The 27,450-nt window shown below is 38.3% G+C and overlaps 1 protein-coding gene across 17 annotated transcripts in view; it reads right to left on the reverse strand.

Annotated features, from left to right (window-relative positions):
• ALMS1 (ALMS1 centrosome and basal body associated protein) overlaps positions 1–27,450 on the reverse strand; it is a 345,038-nt gene that overhangs the window by 310,522 nt on the left and 7,066 nt on the right. The window lies entirely within an intron of this gene.

The following is a 27,450-nucleotide window of genomic DNA, read 5'->3' on the forward strand; positions in this document are numbered from 1 at the left end:
AAAGAAGGCAATAAAAGCTGTGACCATAGCCCAGGGCTGAAGGAACACAAATGGACAGACTACAGGCAATAAAACAAAAATGACCTGGTCAAGCCACCCACTGGTTCAGGGATTGGTTCTTGAGATTTTGTCCAATATCCCTGAAGAGTAAGAACCCAGAGATTCCAATATAAGATTTCCTTCTGAAGAGGAAGCCATAAGGGACAAAGCAGAAACAACCACAAAAGGAGTAGGCAGAGAAGAATGCACACAAAGAGAAAACAAAATAACCCTCTTACCAAAAATTAGATTAAAAACTATTAATTCCAAAAGACTTTAAAATAATATTGCAGATCCTCCAAGACATAAAGAAAGATACAAGGTGCATGGTGGCTCACACCTGTAATCCCAGCACTCTGCGAGGCCGAGGCAGGAGAATCACCTGAGGTCAGGAGTTTGAGACCAGCCTGGCCAACATGGTGAAAACCCATCTCTACTAAAAATACAAAAATTAACCAGGCATGGTGGCATGTATCTATAAAAGGAAAAATTAAAACATTCACAGATAAACAAAAGCTGAGTGAGTTCATTACCACTAGACCTGACCTGGAAGAAATGCTAATGGCAGTCCTTCAAGTTGAAACTAAAGGATGCTAGATAGTAACTTAAAGCCATAGGAAAATATAAGTTCTCTGGTAAAGGTAAATATATGGACAAATATAAAAAGATATTATTTCAGTTCTAGTGAGTAACTCCACTTTTAATTCTTTTATAGGATATAAAAGATAAAAGCAAAAAAATTAACTATAAATCTACATGCTATGATTTGAATGTGTATCCCCTCTAAAACTCATGTTAAAACTTAATCCCCAATGCGGCAGTATTGAGAGATGGACCCTTTCAAAGGTGACTGGGTCATGAAGGATCTGGCCTCTCATGAATGAATCATGAGGGCAGATCTGAACTGCTTAATGGATTGATGGATTAACGGCTTATCATGAGAGCAGACTGGTAGCTTTATAAGAAGAGGAAGAGAGACCTGAGCTAGCATGCTCAACCCCCTCACCATGTGCCTGTTACCACCTCAGGATTTTGCAGAGTCCCCACTAGCAAGAAGGCCCTCAACAGGCCCTCACCCGTGATCCTGGATTTCTCAGCCTCCATAATGTTATAAAATAAATTACCCATTTCAAGTATTCTGTTATGAGCAAGAGAAAACAAACTAAGAAAGTATGTTAATGATTAAACAATATATAAACATGTTACTTGTGACACCAGTAAGATGTTGTTAACAGGGTACTAATACTTTGGCCAAGTGCAGTGGCTCATACCTGAAATTCCAGCACTTTGGGAGGCCAAGGCAGGTGGATCATGTGAAGTCAGGAGTTTCAGACCAGCTTGGCCAACAATGGCAAAACCCCATCTCTGCTAAAAATATAAAAATTAGCCAAGCGTGGTGGTGTGTGCCTGTAGTCCCAGTTACTTGGGAGGCTGAAGCAGGAGAATCACTTGAACCCAGGAAGTGGAGGTTGGGGGGCAAAGCTAAAAGGACTAGAGTTTTTATACCTGATTGAAGTGAACTTGTTACTAGTTTAAACAGGTTGTTATTCTCCTAAGAAATTTTATGATATTCCCATGGTAACTACAAAGAAAATAGCTATAGAATACACACAAAAGAAAAAAAGAGTATCAAAATATAACCCCACCAAAAAATCAACTAAACACAAAGTAAAGTAGAAGAGAAGGAAATGAAAAACAAGCTAGGAGAGGACAAAGAAATTACCAAAAACAACACAAAACATAGGATTAAAAAACAGGACCCAGCTGTTTAAAAGACACTTACTTCGGAACTAAGACACACATAGGCTGAAGTGAGAGGATGCAAAAAGATATGCATGCAAATGGTAACCAAGAGAGATCAGTAGTGGCTACACTAATAACAGACAAAACACATTTTTAAAGAAAACTGATACCATAGACAAAGAAGAACATTATAGGGTCAATACACAAATAAGATATAATAATTATATATGCGTCAAACATTGGTGCTCTTAAATTCTTAAAGCAAACATTGATAAAATTGGAAAGGAGCTCTCCAAAAACAATGAGAGACTTCAAATAACCAACTTTCCATAACAGATAGAACAATGAGGCAGATCAGTAAGGAAAGAAAAGACCTGAACAGCACTATAGACCAACTGAACCTAACACATTTATACAGAACACTCCACCCAACAACAGTATTATTCTCAAGTGCACATGAAACATTCTCCAGGATACACCACATGTTAAGACACAAAGTATTAGATATCTTTTCTGATCACAATAGAATGAAACTAGAAGACAACTACAGAAAGAAAAGTGGAAAATCAAGAAATTTATAGAAATTAACAAACTCTTAAAAAGACAATGGGTCAAGGAAGAAGTAACAAAGGAAATAAGAAAATACATCAGGACAAAAATGAAAACACAATCTATCAAAGCTTATGGAATGTAGCAAAAGTAGGGAAATGTAGCAGAAGAAGGAAATCTATAGTCATAAATGCCTACATTTAAAAAAAAATTCAAGTAAACAACCTAATGTTACACCTTGAAGAACTAGAAAAACAAACTAAACTCAAAATGCTCAAAAGGAAAAAATTTTTATTAAAAAGGTTAGAGCAGAGATAAAGAAAAGAGAATAGAAAAACAATAGAAAATCAATAAAATCAATAGTTATTTGAAAAATCAACAAAACTGACAAACCTTTAGCTAGACTAAGAAAAAAAAAAGGCCTCAACTAAATTCAGAAATGAAAGAGAGGACGTGACAACCATGCCATAGAAATTATAAAAGAATACTATGAACAACTGTACTCCAACTAATTGGATAGCCTGGAAGGAACAGATAAATTCCTAGAAACACACAGCCTACCAAGACTGAGTAACATGAAAAAATAAGAAAATCTCAACAGACCAGTAACAAGGAAATTGAATCAATAATCCAAAACCTTTCAACAAAGAAAGGCCCATGGCCAAGTGCAGTGGCTCACATCTGTAATCCCAGCACTTTGGGAGGACGAGGCAGGAGAACTGCTTGAGCTCAAGAGTTCAAGACCAGCCTAGGCAATATGGTGAGATCCTGTTTCTACTAAAAAATACAAAGAAAATTGCGAGACATGGTGGTGCTCGCCTGTGGTCCCAGCTATTTGGGAGGCTGAGGTGGGAGGACTGCTAGAGCCCAGAGGGCAGAGGTTGCAGTTAACTGAGACTGCACCACTGCACTCCAGCCTGGGTAACAAAGTGAGACCCTTTAAAATAAAAAAAAAAAAAGAAAGAAAGAAAGAAAAAAGAAAAGCCCAGGACAAAAAAGCTTCACTGGAGAATTCTACCAAACATTTAAGAATTAACACCAATCCTCCTGAAACAATCCGAAACACTGCACAGGAGGGAACACTTTGAAATTATTCTATGAGGCCAGCATTATCCTGATACCAAAGTCAGAAAAAGACACTAGAAGACTATAAATTAATATCCCTGATGAGTACTGATGTAAAAATCCTTAAAAAAATATTAACAGTAAGAATTCAGCAGTACATTAAAAGGATTACACACCATAACCAAGTGGAATTCTTGGAATACAAGGATGGTTCAACATACAAAAATTGATCAATGTAATACACCACATTAACAGAAGGAAGGACAAAAACCACATGATCATCTCAAATGAAACAGAAATGACACTTTACAAAATTCAACACCCTTTCATTATTAAAAAAAAAAGTCAACAGGCTACAAACAGAAGAAAACTACTGCAACATAATAAAAGCCATATGTCCCACAGCTCATATCATACTCAATGGTGAAAGACTGAAAATTTTTCCACTAAGATCAGAAACAAGGCAAAGATGCTTGCTCTCCCCCTTCTATTAAACACAGTATTGGAAATCCTACTAGAGCAATTAGGTAAGAAAAAGAAATATAAATGGAAAGAAAGAAGTAAAATTATCTCTTTTCACAGATGGCACAACTCAATATACTGAAAACCTCCAAAGACTCCACAAATAGACACTGTTAGAATAAACAGGCCAGGCACAGTAGCTCATGCCTGTAATCCCAGCACTTTGGGAGGCCAAGGCAGGTGGATCACTTGAGGTCAGGAGTTTGAGACCAGCCTGGCCAACAATGGCAAAACTCGTCTCTGCTAAAAATATAAAAAATTAGTCAGGCATGGTAGCATATGCCTATAGTCCTAGCTACCTGGGAGATTGAGACAGGAGAATCACTTGAACCCAGGAGGTGGACATTGCAGTGAGCCAGGATCAAGCCATTGCACTCCAGCCTGGGTAACATAGTGAGACTATCTCAAAAAGAAAAAAGAATAAATAAATCCAGTAAAGCTACAGGATACAAAATCAATGTATGAAAATCAGTTGCACTTAAGTATACAAATAACCACCTATATGAAAAAGAAATCAAGAAAACCATCCCACTTACGATAACATCAAAAAACAAATAAAAAGACTAAGAAATGCCGGGCGCGGTGGCTCAAGCCTGTAATCCCAGCACTTTGGGAGGCTGAGGCGGGTGGATCACGAGGTCGAGAGATCAAGACCATCCTGGTCAACATAGTGAAACCCCGTCTCTACTAAAAATACAAAAAACTAGCTGGGCGTGGTGGCGCGTGCCTGTAATCCCAGCTACTTAGGAGGCTGAGGCAGGAGAATTGCCTGAACCCAGGAGGCGGAGGTTGCGGTGAGCCGAGATCGCGCCATTGCACTCCAGCCTGGGTAACGAGAGCGAAACTCCGTCTCAAAAAAAAAAAAAAAAAAAAGTAAAAAAAGACTAAGAAATAAATGTAACCAAGAAGGCAAAAGATCAGTCTACTGAAAACTATAAAACTCTTAATGAAATAAATTGAGGACACAAATAAATAGAAAGATATTCCATGTTTGTAGATTAAAATAATATTGTTAAAATGTATGTACTAGCCAAAGCAATACAATGTCAATGCAATCCTTATGAAAATTCCAATGGCATTTTTCACAAAAAATGGAAAAGAAATTCTAAAATTCATATAGAACCACAAAAGACTCTAAAGAGCCAAAGTAATTCTGTGAGACAAAAACAAAGTTGGAGGAAGCAAACTTCCTGGTTTCAAATTATATTACAAAGTTATAGTAATCCAAACAGTATACTACTGGCATAAAAAATAGACATGTAAACCAATGGAAAATAATAGACAGAGAAAAATAAACCCAAACTTATATGATCCACTAATTTTTGACAAGGGCACCAAGAAGACACAATAGGGAATAGAAAGGCTCTTCAAATAATAGTGCTGAGAAAATTAAATTTCCACATGCAAAAGAATGAAATTGGACCTTTATCTTACACTACCACAAAAATCAACTCAAAGTTGATCAAATAACACAACATGAAGACTTAAAATCATAAAACTCCTAGAAGAAAATATATGGGAAAAACTTCTTGACATTAGTCTTGGCAATGTTTTTTTTTTGGATATCACAACAAAACCTCAGGCTACAAAAGCAAAAATAGGTAAATGGAACTAAATCAAGCTAAAGAGTTTCACAGTTAAGAAAACAATCAACAAAATGAAAAGACAGTCTACTACAGATGAAGAGAAAATACTTGCAAACCATGTAACATCTGATAAGGAGTCAATTTCCACAATATATAAAGAACTCATAGAACTCAGTAGAAGAAAAATAACCTGATTTTAAAATGGGAAAAGGACCTGAATAAACATTTGTCTAAAACAGAAAAAAAGAAAAGAAAAATGGCCAACCAGCATATGAAAAGATGCTCAACATTACTAATCATTAGAGAAATGCAAATTAAAACCATAATGAAATATCATCTCACACTTGTTAAGATGGCTATTTAAAAAACAAAAAGATTCAAGAGATAAGTGTTGGCAAGGGTGTGGAAAAAAGAGAATCCTTGTACACTGTTGGTGGCAACGTAAACCAGTGCAGCAACTGTAGAAAACAGCATAAAGTTTTCTAGTAATTAAAAATAGACCACCGGGTGCGGTGCCTCATGCCTGCAATGCCAGCACTTTGGGAGGCCAAGACAGGAGGATCACTTGAGGTCAGGAGTTCAAGACCAGCCTGGCCAAACTGGTGAAATACCCATCTCTACTAAAAATACAAAAATTAACCAGGTGGGGTAGCTACTCAGGAGGCTGAGACACAAGAATTGCTTGAACTCAGGAGGCGGAGGTTGCGGTGAGCAGAGAACGCACCACTGCACTACAGCCTGGATGACACAGCAAGACTCTGTCTTTTAAAAAAAAAAAAAGTGCCATCCATGTAAGAAAGAAAGAAAAAAGAACTACCGTATGACCTAGCAATTCCATTTGTGGGTAAAAATCTAAAAAAAATGAAACCACCACCTCATAAAGATACCTGCACTCCCCAGTTCACTGCAGCGTTATCACAATAGCTACAAACACAACTAAAGTATCCACTGATAAACTGTGAGATACACACACACATACACTCACATGAACGAACCCGGAAGACAGAAAAATACTGCATGATCTCACTTATATATAAAATCTATTTTTTGCCGGGCGCGGTGGCTCACGCCTATAATCCCAGCACTTTGGGAGGCCGAGGCGGGTGGATCACAAGGTCAAGAGATCGAGACCATCCTGGTCAACATGGTGAAACCCCGTCTCTACTAAAAAATACAAAAAATTAGCTGGGCATGGTGGTGCGTGCCTGTAATCCCAGCTACTCAGGAGGCTGAGGCAGGAGAATTGCCTGAACCCAGGAGGCGGAGGTTGCGGTGAGCCGAGATCGCGCCATTGCACTCCAGCCTGGGTAACAAGAGTGAAACTCCGTCTCAAAAAAAAAAAAAAAAAAAAAAAAAAAAAAAAAAAAAAAATCTATTTTTTAAAGTCAAGTACAAAGAAGAAGAACTGAGGGATGGGACGAAACAGGGAAATGTAGGTCAGAGGATTCGAAGTTGCAGATATTATGGATGCGCAAATTTAGAGATTCAATGTAAAATATAAGTACCATAGTTAATAATATTGTATTATATTTAGGATTCCTGCTAAAAAGAGATTAGATGCTCTTGCCACAAAAAAAAAAAACGGCAGTAACTATGTGAGATAATGAATATTAATTTGTTTGACTATAGCAACCATGTCACTAGGTATATGTATATCAAAACATCATGGCATATAAACATATACAATAAAGGAAAAAATAAACTAGAAATCAGTAACAGAAAAATAGCTGGAAAATCCCAACATACTTAGAGATTAAACAACATATTTCTAAATAACATGTGGGTCAAAGAAGAACCCTCAAAATAAATTTTAAAATATTTTAACTCAGTGAAAGTGATAACACTACTTATCAAAATTTGTGATACAGCAAAAGCAGAGCTTACTTGGAAATTTATAACACTGAATGCATATGTCAGGAAAAAAAAATCTGAAATTGATTATCAAAGCTTCCAACTTAGAAAACTGAAAAAAAAATCATATTTAAAGTGAAGAGAAGAAAATAAAAACTAGAGCAGAAATCAATTACACTGAAAATAGCAAATACAAGAGAAAAATCAGTGAAACCTTAAATGTTGGTTCTTTTGAAAAGATCAATAAAATCAATAAACCTCTAGCCAGGCTAATAAAACAAGATAAAGGATGCAAATTATAAATGTCAAAAATGAGGCCATGCAGAGTGGCTCACTCCTGTAGCCCCAGCACTTTGGGAGGCCAAGGTGAGCTGATCACTTGAGGCCAGGTGTTTGAGACCAACCTGACCAACATGGCAAAACCCTAAATCTACTAAAAATATAAAAATTAGCCAGGCATGGTAGCACACACCTGTAATCCCACTATTCCAGTGGCTGAGGCACAAGAATCACTTGAACCCAGGAGGCAGAGGTTGCAGTGAGGAAGATCACACCACTGCACTCCAGCCTAGGTGACATAGCAAGACTCTGTCTCAAAAAAAAGAAACAAAGAAAGAGAGGCCATCACAAGAGATCCTATGGACATTAAAAGGATAATAAAGGAAAATTATAAACAACTCTATGCCCACAAATCTGATAGCCTAGATAAAGTGAACAATTTCTTAAAAGAGATGGTATGTCAAATCTGTCACAAAAATAGACAAAATGAATAGGCCTATACCTATTAAAGAAATTGAATTATGAATTAATAGCCTCTAAAATAGAAAGCACCAGACCCAAACAGGTTCACTGATAATGCTACCAAATCCTGAAGGAGGAAACTGTACCAATTCTCTAAAATCTCTCAGAAGACATAATCAGAGAGAATACTTCCTAATCATTCTATGAAGTCTGTATTACCCTAATACCAAAAACCAGACAAACACATTACAAAAAAAGAAAGCTCCAGACCAGTATCTCTCATGAACATCAATGTAAAAACTCTCAGCAAAATATTAGCAAATCAAATTTAACAACATACAAAAAGTACTGTACATCATGACCAAGTGGGATTTATCCCATGTATGCAAACTTGGTTCAACATTCAAAAATCAATTAAGACTGAGGACACTGGCTCACACCTCTAATTCCAGCACTTTGGCAGGCCAACGTGAGTAAATCACTTGAGCTCAGGAGTTCAAGAACAGCCTGGGCAACAAAGTGAGATCCCTCGTCTCAAAAAAAAGTACAAAAATTAGGTGGGTGTGGTGGCACATGCCTGTGGTCCCACCTACTAGGGAGGCTGAGGTAGGAGTATAGCTTGAGACCTGAAGGCAGAGGTTGCAATGAGCCAAGATCACACCACTCCACTCTAGCTTGGGTGACAGAGCCAGATCCTGTCTCAAAAAAAAAAAAAAAAAACAGTTAATGTAATCCATCACATTTTCAAGCTTCAGAAGAAAAATCACATGATCATATAATAGATGCAGAAAACATCCGACAACCCATTCACAATAAAAATTCTCACTGAAGTAGGAATAGAGGGGAATATACTCAATCTGATATGGAGTATCTACAAAAAATCCTACAGCTAATATCATACCTAATGGAATTTGAAGCTTTCCCTCTAAGAGATCAAGAACAAGGCAAGGATTCCCTCTCTGATATGGTTATCTGTTCCCTCCAAATCTCATGTTGAAATGTAATCCCCAGTGTTGGAGGTCAGGTTCTTATGGGAGCTGACTGGATAATGGGGGCAGATCCCTCATGATTGGTTTAACACCATTCCCTTAGTGATAAGGAGTTCTCATTCTGAGTTCACACAAGACCTGGCTGTTTAATGTTTAAAAGAGTGGCACCTCCTCCTTTGTGCCTGCTCTTGCCATGTGAGACACCTGCCCCCACTTTACCTTCCACCACAATTGCAAGCTCAGCAGGAGTAGATGCTGGCACCATGGAGGTCTCCTACTCCGCAGAACCATAAGCCAATTAAACCTCTTTTCGTTGTAAGTTACCCAGCCTCAGGTATTTCTTTATAGCAACACAATAACATCTTAACACACCCTCTCACCACTGCTTTCCAACAGTGCACTGGAGGTCACAGCTAATGCAGTAAGACAAGAAAAGGAAATAAAAGGTACACAGTTTGGAAAGGAGGAAATAAAACTCTGTTTGCAGATGACACAAACATCTATATAGAAAACCAGGCTGGGCACAATGGCTCACACCTGTAGTTCCAGCACTTTAGGATGCCGAGGCGGGTGGATCACAAGGTTAGGAGTTCAGGACCAGCCTGGCCAACATAGTGAAACCCCATCTCTACTAAAAATACAAAAAAATTGGTGGGGCATTGTGGTGGGTGCCTGTAATCCCAGCTACTTGGGAGGCTGGGGCAGGAGAACTGCTTAAACTTGGGAGGCGGAGGTTGCAGTGAGCCAAGATCATACCACTGCACTCTAGCCCAGGCAACAGTGCAAGACTTCATCTCAAAAAACAAAAGAAATGAGAAAAGAAAAGAAAAGAAAGAAAATCCAAAAGAAGTGAAAAAACTTTCCAGAAACTAGTAAGTAAAAAGAGCAAAATTGCAGAATGTACGTTAATGTATAAAAGTCAATCACTTCCTATATACTACCAGGGAACAAGTGGAATTAGAAGTTAAAAGTATAGTACCATTTACATTAACAACTCAAGAAATGAAATATTTAGGTATAAATCTAACAGTACATGTAAGATCTATATGAGGAAACCTATAAAGCTCAATGAATGAAATCAAAGATCTAAATAAATAAGAAGATATTTCAATTCCATGAAATACTCAATATTATCAATATGTCAGTTCTTCTCAACTGCATCTATGAGATCAATGCAATCCCAACCAAAATCCCAGCAATTTTTTTATACATATCAATGAATTAAATCTAAAGTTTATACAGAGAGGCAAAAGACCCAGAACAGCCATAACAACATTGAAGAACAAAGAGAACTGACACTAACCATCTTCGAGACTTAACATAAAGCTACAGTAACCAAGACAGTATGGTATCAATGAAATAGACACATCGATCAATAAAACAAAATACAGGGCCCAGAAACAGACCCATATAAATGTAGTCAATTGATCTTAGATAAAAAAAACAAAGGCAAAACAATGGAGAAAGGCTTCTCAACAAATGGTGCTGAACAACTGGACATTTACATGCAAAACAATGAACCTGGACACAGATCTTACATCCTTTACACAAAAAAAATTAATTCAAAGTGCAAAAGTATAAAACAACCTAAATGCAAAATGCAAAAAAAAAATAAAACTCCTAGAAGATAACATAGGAGAAAATCTAAATGTCCTTGAGTTTGGTGATGGCTTTTTGGATACAATACTAAAAGCATATAATCTATGAAAGAAATAATTGACAAGCTGGACTTAATTAGAAACTTCTTCTGCTTTGTGAAAAACACTGTCAAAAGAATAAAAACACAAACTATAAACTGGAAGAAAATATTTGCAAAAGACACATCTCTGATTCAGGATGTTAAAAGTAAGGGAGGCTTTGGAGAGGAACAGAGCACAGGTAGGAACTCTCTGTATCGCCCATTCAATGTTGCGGTGAACCTAAAACCGCTCTAAAAGATAAAGTCTATTTAAAAACAAAACTGCACACCTGTAATCATAGCCCTTTGGGAGGGTGAGGCAGGTGGATCACCTGAGGTCAGGAGTTCAAGACCAGCCTAACTGACATAATGAAACCCCATCTCTACTAAATACAAAAAAAAAAAAAAAAAAAAAAAAAAAAAAAAAAAAAAAGCCAAGTGTGGTGGCACATGCCTGTAATCCCAGCTACTCAGAAGGCTGAGGCAAGAGAATCACTTGAATTCAGGAGGGAGGTTGCAGTGAGCCAAGATCATGCCATTGCACTCCATCCTGGGCATCAAGAGTAAAACAAAACAGTCTCAAAAACAAAACAACAACAACAAAAAACCCAAAACAGACGTCTGGTGAAGCACATAAAGAGCTTGGAAGTAATCCCTCTCATCCCCATCACAACAGCAACAAAATGCCGAACAAATTAAAAAATCAAAACTCTTCTTATATCCAACAGAGAACTCAGATGAAGGGCAAACTATTGTTCCAAAAATTGGAGAGGTACATACAGAAAATCACAACTTACCAGCAGAATCCCAAGAACAGAAACCATTGTGGGAATTAACTATTAGTAGGGTAGAAAAATCTAGTGTAGGGCCAGGCGTGGTGGCTCAAGCCTGTAGTCCCAGCACTTTGGGAAGTTGATGGGGGTGGATCACAACGTCAAGAGATCGAGACCATCCTGGTCAATATGGTGAAACCCCGTCTCTACTGAAAATACAAAAAATTAGCTGGGCATGGTGGCGCGTGCCTGTAATCCCAGCTACTCAGGAGGCTGAAGCAGGAGAATTGCCTAAACCCAGGAGGTGGAGGTTGTGGTGAGCCGAGATCACGCCATTGCACTCCAGCCTGGGTAACAAGAGTGAAACTCTGTCTCAAAAAAAAAAAAAAAAGAAAAAGAAAAATCTAGTGTAATTGACAAACTGCTGGAGGTGCAATACAGACAACTATGAGAATTAAAAGCTGCAGGGAAGCCAGCCTTATAAAGGGCCTTCACGCTTCTGTGAGTTTTATCTCCACAACCCCTAGCATGTTACCACAGTTAAGATGAGAGAAAAATATTCACCCCCCCAGTTAGTGGGAGGGATGGGGGTATAATTATTTTGAATATTCCCAGAGTATTTTGTTCTTCTTACAAAACTTGCCCTCAAACTATTTTACCAGAGTCTAACCTACTAGAGTTTTACAGACTAACTGACCTTAGGGAAAGGAAATATCCAACTTTAGCCCACTCTAACTTTTGAGAAAGGGGAAGGGAAACAACCAACTCAAATCCACTGAAGCCTTCAACATGGGAGACGAAAAATGGCCAACTCCAGCCTCTTCTAGCCTTCCTGTCTAACCTGTGGGTCAGGGATGAGAAATATTCATGAAGGTCACAGGTCAGAGGAAAGACTGAGACCTAATCATAGGACTATAGAACACACTTCCTCACCCCAAAACTTTACCACTGTATTAATGGGGCTCCTTATAGTAACAGAAGAACGTAACTGAAGGAAAACCACATTCCAGATCTTAAGAAAAAATTGTAAGGGAAACCCAATGCCAATGGGGGATACAAAATCAAGGTCACCAGGGGAAATTTTAGTCTCTGAAACCTATAGTATGGCAAACAGTAAATACAATACAACCTATAATGAGATAAATACAAAACACTAAAGACCTATTTACTTCAGTTGCTTCGAGATCCAAGTATATCATATTTGGTTTTCAACCAAAAATTACAAGGCATACTAAAAGACAAAAACAAAAACACAGTTTGGAAGAGACTCAACAAGCATTACAAACAGACTGAGATATGGCGGAGATGTTGGAATTTAAGTTTGGAAACATTAAAATGTTCTGGAGATGGACTATAGTGATGATTACACAATAATGTGAACGTACTTAATTTCACTTAAAAAATGGGTCAACTTTATGTTACGTGTATTTTACCACAGTAAAAAAGAAAAAAAAATCAAGAGGGAACATGTAAGCTATTAAACCATCAAAAGACATGGAGAAATTTTAAATGCATATTGTTAAAGTGATAGAAGTCATTCTGAAAAGGATATATATTGTAAGGTTCTAACTGTATGACATTGCATATACAAAACTACAAAAACAGTAAAAATATCAGTGGTTTCCAGGGTTTCAGAAATAAGGAGGGAAGAATGAACAGATGAAATTCAGATTTTTTTAGGACAGTGAAATTATTCCATATAATACCATATGTTCCACCGTAATAGTGGAAACATGTCATTATTCATTTGTCAAAACCTAAAGAATGTGTAAAACAAAGTAAACCACAATATAAACTATGAACTTTAATAATAATGTATTGGCCAGGTGCAGTGAATCAAGCCTGTAATATCAGAACTTTGGGAGGCTGAGAGGTGGGCAGATCATTTGAGATTAGGAGTTCAAAACCAGCCTGACCAACATGGTGAAACCCTATCACTACTAAAAATATTTTAAAAATTAGCTGGGCATGGTGGCACACGCATGTAATCTTGGCTACTTGGGAGACTGAGACAAGAGAATCGTGTGAACTCAGAAGGCAGAGGTTGCAGTAAGCCAAGATCACGCCACTATACTCAAGCCTGGACAATCCAGTGAGACTCCATCTCAAAATAAATAAATAAATAAATATATATATATATAAAAATCATGTATCAATACTTACTCATCAATTATAACAAATATACCACACTACTGTAACACAGAAAGGAGGGAAAGAGAAAATAGTAAATAAAAATTCTGTAATTCCTGCTCAATTTCTCTGTAAACATACAGTTACTTCCTAAAAAGATCTATTAATTATTTTTTAAACAATAGAACATCTAGACAAAACACTAGCAAGGAAACAGAAGATGTGAACAACACCATAAACAACTAGACCTAATAAGAATCACAGAACGTTTCATCTGAGAGCAGCTTAATATACATTCTTTATAAGTACATTGAGAGCAGCTTAATATACATTCTTTATAAGTACAAACGGAACATTACCCAAATGGACCACATGTTAGGCCACAAGACCTCAAAATTTTAAAATAATTAAAATCATAAGTTATATTCTCAAATCAAAATGCAACGAATTTAGAAATTAACAACAGAAGAAAGAGAAACTCACAAATATGTGGAAATTAAGCAACACACTTCCTAAATAACCAATAAGTAAAAAAAAAAAATCACGAAAAAAGAATTTTAAGGTATTCTGGAGATGATAAAAACACCACACACCAAAACTTACGAGATGCAACTAAACTGGTACTCAGAGGGAAATTTATAGTAATAAACAAGTATATTACAAATAGAATAAAGATCAATATTCTTGTCTTCCATCTTAAACTAGAAAAGAGAAAACTAAACCCAAGCAAAGCAGAAGGGTTAAAACGGAAATAACTGAAATAGAGAATAGTGGAAAACAATCAAATCAAAAGTTAGTCTCTTGAATATGAACAAAATTTTAAACCTTTAACTAGACTCATCAAGGAAAAAAAAGACTCAAATTACTAAAATCAGAAATAAAAAAGGGGACTTCACTACCAACTTTACAGAAACAAAAGCATTATAACAGAATACTATTTTTAAACTGTATGTCAACAAATTTGATAACTTAGAGAAGGACAAATGCCCAGAAAAATCACACGTTACTGAAAATGACTCAAGAAAGAATAGACAATTCGAATAGACCTACAAAAAGAAAAAAGAGTGATTTAGTAATTAAATACTATGCCTCAACCCACAAAAAAAAAAAGTCCCATTTGATGTAACTTACCAAACTTTCAAAGAATCAAGGCCAATCCTTCACAAACTCTAAAACAATAGGAACACTTCAATTCACTTTATGAAGTCAATATTACCCTGATACCAAACTAGACAAAGGCATCAAAAGAAAACTAAAGACCAATATATCTTACAAATATAGATGGAATAACGCTAAACAAAATACAAGCGTGTGTGTGTGTGTATATGTCTCTCTCTGTGTGTGTGTGTGTATGTATGTGTGTATTTCTATGACAGCCAACACATAAAATGTGTATACACTGTCACAAAGTGAGTTATTTTCACAAAGCTGGTTTAATAACCTAATATCAATTAATGTAATACATCCATTAATAATTTGACAAAATTATCATTAAAAACACTCAAGAGGCTGGGTGCAGTGGCTCACACCTGTTAATCCCTGCACTTTGGGAGGCCGAGGCAGGTGGATCACCTGAGGTCAGGAGTTCGAGACCAGCCTGGCCAACATGATGAAACCCCGTCTCTACTGAAAGTACAAAAAATTAGCTGCGTGTGGTGGCGGGCATCTGTAATCCCAGCTACTGGGAGGCTGAAAATCGTTTGAACCCAGGAGGCAGAGGTTGCAGTGAGCCAAGATCACACCACTACACTCCAGACTGGGTGACAACAGTGAAGCTGTCTCAAAAAAAAAAAACCCTCAAGAAATTAGGACAGAAACTTCATCAATATGACAAGGGCATCTATTAATCCACAACTAACATGTTACTTGGGGGTAAAAGACTGGATGCTTTCTCCCTAAGACAAGCTTGTCCAACCCACAGCCCAGGACCATGATGTGGACCAACACAAATTTGTAAACTTTCTTAAAACATTATATTTTTGCAATTTTTTTTTTAGCTTGTCAGCTTTTGTTAGTATATTTCCTATGTGGCCCAGGGAAGCCAAAAGATTGGACACTCCTACCCTAAGATCAGGAACATATACAAAACAGCATATACACTTTTATCCCTCCTATTCAAATATTTTACTGAAGGTTCTAGCCAGGGCAATTAGCTAAAAAATAAATAAATAAAAGGCATCCAGATTGGAAATAAAAAATAAAGCTATATATATTTGCCCTTGACATTGTCTTTATAAGAAAATCGGAGAACCCACAAATAACCTATTAGGATGAAAAAACAAGTTCAGAAGAGATTCAGAAACAATATTAATATATAAAAATCAAGTGTTTTTTAACACTTGCAATGAATAACCCAAACATCCAATTAAGAAATATAATTCAACTTATGACAGCATTAAAAAATAAAATACTTAGAATAATTTAAGGGAAAAAAAGTGCAATTCTGAAAACTATAAAACATTATTGAAATTTAAAGATATAATTACAGTTGTGTGCCACATAAGAACATTTCCATCAACTACAGACCACATACTTAATAGTGGTCCTATAAGATTATAACACCAGCTGGGCATAGAGGCTCATGCCTGTAATCCCAGCACTTTGGGAGGCCAAGGCGGGCAGATCATGTGAAGTCAGGAATTCAAGACCAGTCTAGGCAACATGGCAAAACCCCGTCTCTACTAAAAATACAAAAATTAGCCAGGTGTGGTGGCACAGACCTGTAATCTTAGCTATTCAGGAGGCTGAGACATGAGAATCACTTGAGCCTAGGAAGCAGTAGTTGCGGTGAGCTGAGATTATGTCACTACACTACAGCCTGGGTGACAGAGCGAGACTGTCTCAAAAAAAAAAAAAAAAATGATAGATAGATGTGTGTGTGTGTGTGCGTGTGTGTGTATACCATATTTTTACTGTACCTTTTTGAAGTATTTGTGTTAGATACACAAATGCTTGTGTATTTAGCGTACATACACAAACCTAGAGGGTATAGCCTACTACACACCTAGGCTATATAGTCTAATCAATTGCTCCTAGGCTAGAAACCTATACAGATTGTTACTGTACTAAATACTGTAGGCAGTTGTAACTGCAATTGATGATATTGAGTAGGCTATACCATCTAGGTTTATGTATGTACACTATCAGATGTTTGCACAATAATGAAATAGCATAATGACACATTTCTCAGAATGCATCCTCATCATTAAGTGACACATGACTATATAAATGAAGGGATATCCCATGTTCATGAACCAGATGATTAGGCCAGGTGCAGTAGACTATGGCTCACGCCTGCAATCTCAGCACTTTGGGAGGCCAAGGCGGATGGATCATTTGAGGTCAGGAGTTTTAAGACCAGCCTGTTCAATATGGCGAAATCCCATCTCTACTAAAAATACAAAAATTAGCCAGGCAGGGTGGTGTACAACTGTAATCCTAGCTACTCTGGAGGCTGAGGTAAGAGAACTGCTTGAACCTGGGAAGCAGAAGTTGCAGTGAGCTGAGATCACATCACTGCACTCCAGCCTGGCCAAAAGAGCAAGACTGCCTCAAAAAAAAAGGACCAGATGATTTAATATCAAGATGACAATACTCCCAAATTAATTTATAGATTCACTGGAATCTCCATCAAAATACTAGCTGGCTTCTTTGTAGAAACTGAAAAGTTAATCTAAAATTCATACGGGCCGGGCGCGGTGGCTCAAGCCTGTAATCCCAGCACTTTGGGAGGCCGAGGCGGGTGGATCACGAGGTCGAGAGATCAAGACCATCCTGGTCAACATAGTGAAACCCCGTCTCTACTAAAAAAAAATACAAAAAATTAGCTGGGCATAGTGGCACATGCCTGTAATCCCAGCTACTAGGGAGGCTGAGGCAGGAGAATTGCCTGAACCCAGGAGGTGGAGGTTGTGGTGAGCCGAGATCGCGCCATTGCACTCCAGCCTGGGTAACAAGAGCGAAACTCTGTCTCAAAAAATAAAATAAAATAAAATTCATATGAACTTGCAAGAGGTTCCAGAATGGCTAAAATATCTTGAAAAAGGAAAGCAAAGTTGGATGACTTACTTCCCCATTTACTTACTATAAAGCAATATTAATCAAAAGATTGTCTCCTAGTCAGACACAGTGGCTCACGCCTGTAATCCCAGCAGACTGAGGCCAAGGTGGGCAGATCGCTTTCGCCCAGGAGTTTGAGACCAGCCTGGGCAACATAATGAGACCTCATCTCTACAAAAAATACAAAAATTAGATAGGCATATTGGCACGTGCCTGTAGTTCCAGCTACTTGGGAAGATGGTAGGAGGTTCACTTGAGCCCAGGAGATGGAGGTTGCAGTGAGCCAAGATTGCACCACTGCATGCACTCCAGCCTAGGCAAGAGAGACACCTGTCTCAGAAAAAAAAAAAAATGTCTCCTGGCATAAGGAGGGCATATAGATCAATGAAATAGAATTGGGAATCCAGAAATAAACCCATTTATCTACAGTTAACTGATTTTCTACAAGGGTGCTAACACCAAATGGTGCTGCAGAAAGACAAATACTCTTCTTTGAAGTGAGAGCTAAATAACATGTACACATGGAAGCAGAGTATGGAATGACAGTAAGTGGAATCTTGGAAGGGCAGGAGTGTGAGAGTGGGGTGGATGATGAGAAATTACTTAATGAGTACAACATAGGCCACTCCAGTGATGGATACACTAAAAGCCCTGACCTGACCACTATGCAATACATCAATTTAACAAATTATACTTGTACTCTAATTTACACAAATAAAATTTTTTTAAAAAACAGGTCTGGGTAGTCACATAAAAAAGAATAAATTTTGAACCCTTTCTTCACACCATATACAAAAATTAACTCAAAATGGACCAAAGACCTACATGTAAGAGCCAAACTATAAAATCTCAAAGAAAACATAGTAGGTCCTCATGACGTAACATCTATCAAGGGATTGTATCTTGTCAATTCCTTGACTGACAAGGGTTTATATATGTAATATGCATATATATAAAGAATACATATAAAGAATTCTTACAATTCAATAGTAAATAGACACGTAACCCAATTAAAGAATAGGCAAAAGATCTGAACAGATATTGCTCCAAAGAAGACACACAACAAGCACATGGCCAACAAGCACATTAGCAGGATGAGACATGAGCGAGGTTCACTTGAGCCCAGGAGGTGGAGGTTGCAGTGAGCTAAGATTGCACCACTGCATGCACTCCAGGCTGGGCAATAGAGAGACACCTGCACCAGAAAAAAAAAAAAAAAGAATGTCTCCTGGCATAAAGTTCTGGATAGTCACATAGAAAAGATGCATGAACCATAAGAGAAATGCAAATCAAAACTACAAAAAAGTCACGTAATAACAAGTGCTGATAAAGATGTGGAGAAATTAGAACTCTGATACACTGCTAATAGGAATGCCGCTTTGGAAAACAATCTAGCAGGTCCTTAAAAGTAAATACAGAATTGCCATATATCTCAAAAATCCTACTCGTAGATATACATCTAAGAGAAACGAATCCATACGTCCACACAGAAACTTACACAAGAATGTCTATGGTAGCATTATACACACATAATAGCCGAAAAGTAGGAAAAAAAACTAACATTCATCAACTGACAAATGGTCATACAAAATATCCTGTATCCATATAGTAAAGTATTATTCGGCCATAAAAAAGTAATGAAGTACTGATACATGCCACATCGTGGGTGAATCCTGAAACCATTAAGCTAAGTGAAAGAAGCTCAGTCACCAAAAAAACCCACATATTATTCCATTTATATGAAATGCCTGGAATAGATAAATCTACAGATAGAAGGTAGATTAATAGTTGCATATGGGAAATAGAAGATGAGGGGCATCAGCTAATGTGTATGGGGTTTCTTTTAGAAGTGATAAAATGTTCTAAAATTGACCATGATCATGATGGCACGTATCTATGAATACACTGAAAACCACTGAATTGTGCAGTTTAAATTAAGGGTGAATTGTACAGTATGTGAATGACATCTCAATAAAGCTATTAAAATGTTTCTAAGTAGTCAATTAAGCACTCAACACAAGTAAATACACATACACACATACACACACACACACACACACACACACACACACACACACATATCAAAGTAAACCTAAGGAAATAGTAAAAGAAGAAAGTTGAATTTATTGGAAATAAAAAAATAAAAAGCAACAGAATTAAAGTCAAATCAAGACCTGTGTCCTTGAATAAATAAATAAACCCCTACCTAGTCAAATCAGGAGAAAAATAAAGCATAATTACACAAAATTGGGAATGAGAAGTAAAAATAAACACAGAGGCAATTGAAAAAATAAAGAATACTGTGTATTACCCCATCAAAATTAACTAGAAATCCTTATTGAAAAGAATAATTTCCCAGGAAAATTAACCAAAATTAACCCAAGAAAAGACAGCATATTATAGACTACAAACCTGAAAGGAATCCAGAAATAGTTTCACTGATGCTATCTTTCGAACATACAAGAAAGAAAAATTCCTTTGTACTTAGACTGTTCCAGAAAAACAAAAATCATCCAAGTATCTTTTATTAAAATGGCATAATAATGATGTCAAGTTTGATAAAGACTGGTCAAGAAAACAAAAAACAAACAGAAAGACATTTAAAACCATTATCGAATATCTGCAAATAAAATCTAGCAGCTGCTCAAGAGAAGAGCACAATACAACTAAATAGCTTTTATCTGAAGAACACAAGAAAAGATTAATATCAAGAATAAAATATATATGAATAGGTTAAAAAAATAAATTGTGCAATGTAGATAAATGTGGACATGGGGAGCAAAAACAGAAGAGGTTCAGCCTGTGTTCTCTCCGATGAAACTGTAACCTGCTGATGGGGGGATGTTGAACTCTGGGTAGGAGATAGAAGGTAAGAGGGAAGATGAGGAAAGAAGCTGACAGAGAGGAAACTAAAGAGATTTCCAAGCACTGTTGATGACCCAATTAAAAGCTGAAGACCAAGAATTTCTAGTGATGCCAACCCAGAGAACTGAATTATCTTCCCCAGCACAATTCAGAAATTCAGGTTGAGGAATTACAAAGAGAGGTGTCTGAATGGTCTATAGGACCAGCATAAAAACAACATAAGGTTCTAAGTCACTCACTTCCCTCTTAAAAAAGACTTAGTTGTAAGACTGGTCATATATTGCTTCAAATTTTAACAGTATCATAGTGCAACTCAGCCTAAATAACAGGACTACAAACTTAATCACTGCCTTAACCCTCTTATTATCTAGGGAGATATATGAGATTAAATTGAATAACACAATTTTGTCATTTAACTTGAGAGTAAACCGGATGAAATTAATGTTTCCTATTATTTGATCTCATTCTCTAAATATACAGCATCAGATGTTATACAACACATCTAAGAATTTCATAGTTCATAAATTTCTAGCAAGAAACATATTAAGCATTTTCTCCTTTAAACACTTTCCAACCTATGCCAGTAAGTTTCAATACACTAGTGAACTAAAGGAAAAATTATCTTAACACTCATATCATCATAAATCTACCTTTAATACAGAAAATCATCTACTATTCTACATATTATCATATATTCTCAGGTAAATAAGAAAGTATCTAATTTCGCTCAGAAAAAGAAAATTGGGGGAAGAAGAAAATACTCTGGGCTCTCAGAAGCAAGATTTTCTATTACCCATACATAGTTCACTATTGGGGTTGGGCACGGTGGCTCACGCCTGTAATCTCAGCACTTTGGAGGCTGAGGTAGGCAGATCACAAGGTCAGGAGCTCGAGACCAGACTGGCCAACCTGGTGAAACCCCATCTCTACTAAAAATGCAAAAATTAGCCAGGCACCGTGGTGGGCACCTATAATCCCAGCTACTCGGGAGGCTGAGGCAGGAGAATTGCTTGAATCCAGGAGGTGGAGGTTGCAGTGAGCTGAGATCATGCCACTGCACTCCAGCCTGGATGACAGAGCACAACTTCGTCAGGGGGTAGGGATGGGGAAGAACACAACAAAAAAAGATAGTTCACTATTAAACAGATAATAATTTTCTCACATTGGCTATAGTAGAAGTAGGTTAACTTAAAATTTTTTCCTCTGGTCCCTCTCACGATATGCAAAGATTAACTCAAGATGGATTAAAGACTTAAATGTAAGGCCAGAAACTATAATAATCCTAGAAGAATGCCTAGGAAAAGAGTTTATGATTAAGATTTCAAAAGGAAATGCCACAAAAATAAAAACGGAGAGAGATCCAAAATGGCTGATCACTAGCAGCTCGGGATTGTAGCTCCCAGTGAAAGCACAGAGAACGAGATGATGCCACACTTTCAGACAAATTTTTGTTGCTCACGCACCAGGAGACTGCCAGCGGAGGAGCCCCACAGGTCTCCAGCGCAACTCTTGTGGCCAGGTAGGTGGTTTTGCCTCAGTGCGGTGGCTCTTGGTGCAGAGTCAGAAAAGTACCATCAATCTTAACGCTGCTGTTTTGGCCGGCACAGTGGGTTGCTCAGATTTTAGCGCTGGGAATCAACAAGTTGGACGTCCACTCAGAAACCCAATTATAAAGACGGTAATTACAAAGACCACAGATGGATAAATCTATAATGAAGGGAAGAAACCAGCCTAAAAAGGCTGAGAATACCCAAAATCAGAACGCCTCTCCCTCTACAGGGGATCACAGTTCCTCACCAGCAACAGAACAAGGCCTGATGGAAAACAAGTGTGTTCCATTAACAGAAGCAGGCTTCAAAAGGTGGATAAGAAACTTCTGTGAGTTAAAAGAACTTGTTCTAACCCAATGCAAAGAAACTAAGAACTTTGAAAAAAGGTTTGACTAAATGTTAACAAGAATACACAATTTAGAGGGGAATATAAGTGAATTAATAGAGCTGAAAAACACAACACAAGAACTTGGCGAAGAATGCATAAGTTTTAACAGCCAAATTGATCAAGCAGAAGAAAACATACCAGAGGTCGAAGACCAATTTAATGAAATAAAACGAGAAGACAAGATTAGAGAAAAAAGGATAAAAAAGAATGAGGAAAGTCTCCAAGAAATATGGGTCTATGTGAAAAGACCTAACCTACCTTTGATAGGTGTACCTGAATGTGACAAAGAGAATAAATCAAAGCTGGAAAATATGCTTCAGGATATTATTCAGGAAAACTTTCCTAACCTAGCAAGGCAGGACAATATTCAACTCCGGGTAATACAGAGAACACCACAAAGATATTCCTCAAGAAGACCAACCTCAAGGCACATAATCGCCAGATACACGAGGGGTGAAATGAAGGAGAAAATACTGAGGGCAGCCAGAGAGAAAGGTCAGGTTACCCACAAAGGGAAGACTAGCAGACTCACAGCAGATCTCTCAGCAGAAACCCTAAAAGCCAGAAGAGAGTGGGGGCCAATATTCAACATCCTTAAAGAACTTTCAACCCAGAATTTTACATCCAGCCAAACTAAGCTTCATAAGCGAAGGAAAAATAAAATCTTTTGTGAACAAGCAAGCACTCAGAGATTTCATCACCACCAGGCCTGCTTTACAAGAGCTTCTGAAAGAACCACTATACATGGAAAGGAACAACCGAAGAGTCCAACAGGCGGACTGCTGGGAAGATGGCCGACTACGAACAGCTCAGGATTTCAGCTCCCAGTCAAAATGTAGAGGGTGAGTGGACGCCGCATTTCCAGACGAATTTTTATTGCCCACAGACCAGGAGATTTCCCAGGCGGAGGGGTCGCCAGCATGGCTGTTTTGGCCAGCAAGACTGTTTCGGTCCTGTGGCTGATTTGGCCTGCATGGCTGCTTTGACTGAGCCCTGCTGTGGCGGTTCTCCGTACAAAAAACACTGGTCTGGGAGCCCTCTTAGCTGGCGATTGGAGCCCTGAGATGGCAAAGCTGCCCATTCATCTGAAATAGCAAGCCAAGCCAGGAGATTCCTAGGCAAAAAAACTGCCAGGAACCTCAGCGCCGCTGTTTCAGCCGGCTAAGTGAGTCACAGCATGGGAGATCCCAGCGCCTTTTCAACAGGTGACTGGAACACTGGGTCGTTCAACTGAAAAAAAAAAAAAAGACTCTGAGTCAGGGAGCCAGGTGATCAGGCTCGGTTGGTGACCCTCCACCCAACAACAACAACAACAACAACAAAAACAAGTAATTGAAAACTCTCTGGGTTGAGCATTTCACAGCAATCACAGCTGAACCCGGGATGGTCCGACTCTGTGGGGGAGGGGCATCCGCCATTACTGAGACTCTCCACTACTACGGAGGCAGCCCACCATTGCTGAGGTAACCCGCCGTTGCCAAGGCAACCTGCCACTACAGAGAGAGTCCGCCGTAAGGCGGGCCACCATTGCCGAGGCAGTTCAAACTACACTCATATAAACAGGACTGCAGGGAAGATCAAAGGGCAGCTGGGCGGAGCCCACAGCAGCTCAGCAAAGCCTCTGCAGGCAGACAGTAACTAGGCAGCAGCAGACCTAAACGTACCTGCCCAGCAGCTCTGAATGAACAACGGAGCTCACAGCTCAGAACCTGAGCCCCAGTAAAGGACAAACTGTCTCCTCAAGCAGCTCCCTGACCCCCATAGATCCAAAGAGTCACCTCATAAAGGAGAGAATAGACTGACATTTGGCAGGCATCCTTCTGGGACAAAGATAGCAGAAGAGGAAACTGGTAGCAACCCTTACTGTTCTGCAGCTGCTGCAGGTGATCCCCAGGCAAGCAGAGCCTGGAGAGGACCTCAGCAGTTCTACAGCAGAGGGGCCAGACTGTTAGAAGGAAACTAAGAAAAAGAAGGAACTTCAGCACCCACAAACTGGAAGCTCACTCAGAGACCCAATCTGAAAGACAATAACGACAAAGACAACAGGTGGATAAACCCACAAAGACGGGAAGAAACCAGCGCAAAAAGGATGAAAACTCCTGAAACCAGAATACCTCTCCTCCTAAAAGGGATCACAACTCCTCACCAGCAAGGGAACAAGACCGGATGGAGAAGGAGGGTGATGAAATGGCAGAATCAGACTTCAGAAGGTGGATAGTTAAGAAAGTACAGTGAGCTAAAAGAACGTGTTCTAACCCAATGCAAAGAAACTAAGAACCTTGAAAAAAGATTAGACGAAATGCTAACAAGAATGGACAACAGAGAGAGGAATATAAGTGAATTGATGGAGCTGAAAAACACAACACGAGAACTTCGCGAAGCATGCACAAGTTTCAACAGCCGAATCACCAAGCAGAAGAAAGGATATCAGAGGTCAAAGATCAACTCAATGAAATAAAACGAGAAGGCATGAATAGAGCAAAAAGGGCAAAAAGGAATGAACAAAGTCTTCAAGAAATGTGGGACTATGTGAAAACACCTAATCTACGTTTGATAGGTATACCTGAATGTGATGAAGAGAATGAATCCAAGCTGGAAAATACTCTTCAGGATATTATCCAGAAAAACTTCCCCAACCTAGCAAGGCAGGCCAATATTCAAGTCCAGGAAATACAGAGAACACCACAAAGATATTCCTCAAGACCAACCTCAAGGCACATAATCGTCAGATTCACCAGGGTTTAAATGAAAGAGAAAATTCTAACGGCAGCCAGAGAGAAAGGTTGGGTTACCCACAAAGGGAAGCCCATTAGACTCACAGCAGATCTCTCAGCAGAAACCCTACAAGCCAGAAGAGAGTGGGGGCCAATATTCAACATCCTTAAAGAAAAGAACTTTCAACTCAGAATCTCCTACCTAGCCAAACTAAGCTTCATAAGTGAAGGAAAAATAAAATCCTTTGCGAACAAGCAAGTACTCAGAGATTTCATCACCATGAGACCGGCTCTACAAAAACTCCTGAAAGAGGCTCTACACATACAAAGGAACAACCAGTACCAGCCACTCCAAAAACATACCAAATGGTAAAAGAGCATCAACACAATCAAGAATCTGCATCAACTAACGAACAAAACAGCCAGCTAGCATCAAAATGGCAGTATCAAGCTCACACATAACAATACTATCCCTAAAATTAAATGGACTAAATGCCCCAATCAAAAGACACAGACTGGTAAATTGGATAAAAGGCCAAAACCCATCAGTGTGCTGTATCCAGGAAACCCATCTTACATGCAAGGATACACAAAGGCTCAAAATAAAGAGATAGAGGAAGATCTACCAAGCAAATGGAGAGCAAAAAAAAGCAGGAGTTGCAATTCTCATCTCTGATAAAATAGGCTTTAAAGCAACAAAGATCAAAAGAGACAAAGAAGGACATTACATAATGGTAAAAGGATCACTGCCACAAGAAGAGCTAAGGATCCTAAATATATATGCACCCAATACAGGAGCACCCAGATACATAAGGCTAGTTCTTAATGTAATGTACAAAGAGACTTAGACTCCCACACAGTAATAGTGGGAGACTTTAACACCGCATTGTCAATATTAGACAGATCAACCAGACAGAAAATTAACAAGGATATCCAGGACCAGAACTCAGACCTGGAACAAGCAAACCTAATAGACATTTACAGAACTCTCCACCCCAAATCCACAGAATATACATTCTTCTCAGCACCACATCACACCTACTCTAAAATTGACCACATAATTGGCAATAAATCACTCCTCAGCAAATGCAAAAGAACGGAAATCATAATGAACAGTCTCTCAGACCACAGTGCAATCAAGTTACAACTCAGAATGCAGAAACTAACTCAGAACCGCACAGCTTCATGGAAACTGAACAAGTTGCTCCTGAATGTTGACTGGATAAACAATGAAATGAAAGCAGAAATAAAGATGTTCTTCGAAACCAATGAAAACGAAGACATAACATACCAGAATCTCTGGGACACATTTAAAGCAGTCTCTAGAGGAAAATATATAGTAATAAGTGCCCACATGAGAAGCAAGGAGAGATCTAAAATGGAAACCCTAGGATCAAAATTGAAAAAGCTAGAGGAGCAACATCAAAAAAACTCAAAGCCTAGCAGAAGACAAGAAATAACTAAGATCAGAGGAGAACTGAAGGAGATAGAGACACAAAAAACCCTTCAAAAACATCAATAAATCCAGGAGCTGGTTTTTTGAAAAGATCAACAAAATAGACAGACCACTAGCCAGATTAATAAAAAGGAAAAGAGAGAATAACGAAATTGATGCAATAAAAAAATGATAAAGGGGATATCACCACAGATTCCATGGAAATCCAAACCATCATCAGAGATTATTACAAACAACTCTATGCACATAAACTAGTAAACCTGGAAGAAATGGATAAATTCCTGGACACCTGCATCCTCCCAAGCCAAAACTAGGAAGAAGTCGAAACACTGAATAGACCAATAACAAGATCTGAAGTTGAGACAGGAATTAAGAGCCTAACACCCAAAAAAAAGCCCAGGTCCAGATGGGTTCACAGCCAAATTCTACCAGACATACAAAGAGGAGCTGGTACCATTCCTTCTGAAACTATTACAGATAATCCAAAAAGAGGGAATCCTCCCCAAATCATTTTATGAGACAAACATCATCCTGATACAAAAACCCGGCAGAGACTCAGCAAGAAAAGAAAACTTCAGGCCAATATCCATGATGAACATAGATAGAAAAATTTTTAATAAAATACGGGCAAGCCAATTGCAACAGCACATCAAAAAGCTTATCCACCATGATCAAGTAGGATCAATCCCAGGGATGCAAGGCTGGTTCAACATACCAAGTCCATAATCGTAATTCACCACATAAACAGAACC

This window comes from Saimiri boliviensis, chromosome 1, assembly GCF_048565385.1.
Source record: "Saimiri boliviensis isolate mSaiBol1 chromosome 1, mSaiBol1.pri, whole genome shotgun sequence".
Lineage (NCBI taxonomy): Eukaryota > Metazoa > Chordata > Mammalia > Primates > Cebidae > Saimiri > Saimiri boliviensis.